The sequence below is a fragment of the Mastomys coucha genome, chromosome X, assembly GCF_008632895.1.
Source record: "Mastomys coucha isolate ucsf_1 chromosome X, UCSF_Mcou_1, whole genome shotgun sequence".
Classification (NCBI taxonomy): domain Eukaryota; kingdom Metazoa; phylum Chordata; class Mammalia; order Rodentia; family Muridae; genus Mastomys; species Mastomys coucha.
The window spans coordinates 113,583,741-113,584,680 of NC_045030.1; the positions used below are offsets into that span (position 1 = coordinate 113,583,741).

Sequence of the window (940 nt, forward strand, 5' to 3'; positions counted from 1 at the left end):
GTGGAGAGCTTTTGGGGCTGCATTTAGAAATTTGGCAAGAATTTGTCCTTGGGCTAGGACACTAAAGTAGGCTCAGATAAGAATACTTACATTTGGGCAAATACAAAACTCAGGGTCAACTCAGCCTAGGAATGTGTGGCATTCATTTTGTATTGGTCATCCTGAGAGGCTCCCAGAAGCTGTTACCACAGGGCTTTGTTTACTGATTTGTTTGATTTTTTTGTTTGTTTGTTTGTTTGTTTGTTTGTTTTTCTCCATGTCTCCCCATTCACAATTCAGACCAGGCCCAGTGGCCTAAGCTGAAGTGTATATAGGGTAGGTTTATTTTGCCTCCTCTTTCTGTGCAGTCAGTGTAGGAACACAGCCTGTGGTGAGCACAAAGAGGCCATAATAAATCTTTTTTTTTTTTTTTTTTGGTTTTTGGTTTTTCCAGATAGGATTTCTCTGTATAGCCCTGGTTGTCCTGGAACTCTCTCTGTAGACCATGCTGGCCTCCAACTCAAAAATTCGAACTCAGAAATCCACCTGCCTCTGCCTCCCAAGTGCTGGGATTAAAGGTGTGTGCCACCTCTGCCCAGTGGTTTTTTTGTTTATTGTCTTGTTTGATTACTTTGTCTTTGATCTAAGAACTGACCCTATTCTTTGCAAGTACCTAGAATGATACAAAAGTAGACTGGAGAACCCACTTCAGCCTCAGCACTGGTTGGAGTCATGTTAGTGTTGTTTAATTGTCTTCTCCTTTTCTTTTCTTTTCCTTCTTTTCTTTTCTTTTCTCTTCTCTCCTCTCATCTCCTCTTCTTTTCTCTTCTTTTCAACTGCACATCTTTAATTAATAAAATTTACCAAAGTAAAATATACAATAAGCAACAGGGACCAAAGAGTTCACAGAAATAACCTCATGGTAAACAGGGCTGGGTAAAATCAGGGACAACAGATTTGG

At 40.1% G+C, this 940-nt stretch overlaps 1 non-coding gene across 1 annotated transcript; it reads right to left on the minus strand.

Annotated features, from left to right (window-relative positions):
* Positions 1 to 254: 254 nt before the first annotated feature.
* LOC116096126 lies at positions 255 to 387 on the minus strand. The gene has a single exon (XR_004120851.1). It is a non-coding gene; the product is annotated as a small nucleolar RNA SNORA51 (small nucleolar RNA).
* Positions 388 to 940: the final 553 nt, after the last annotated feature.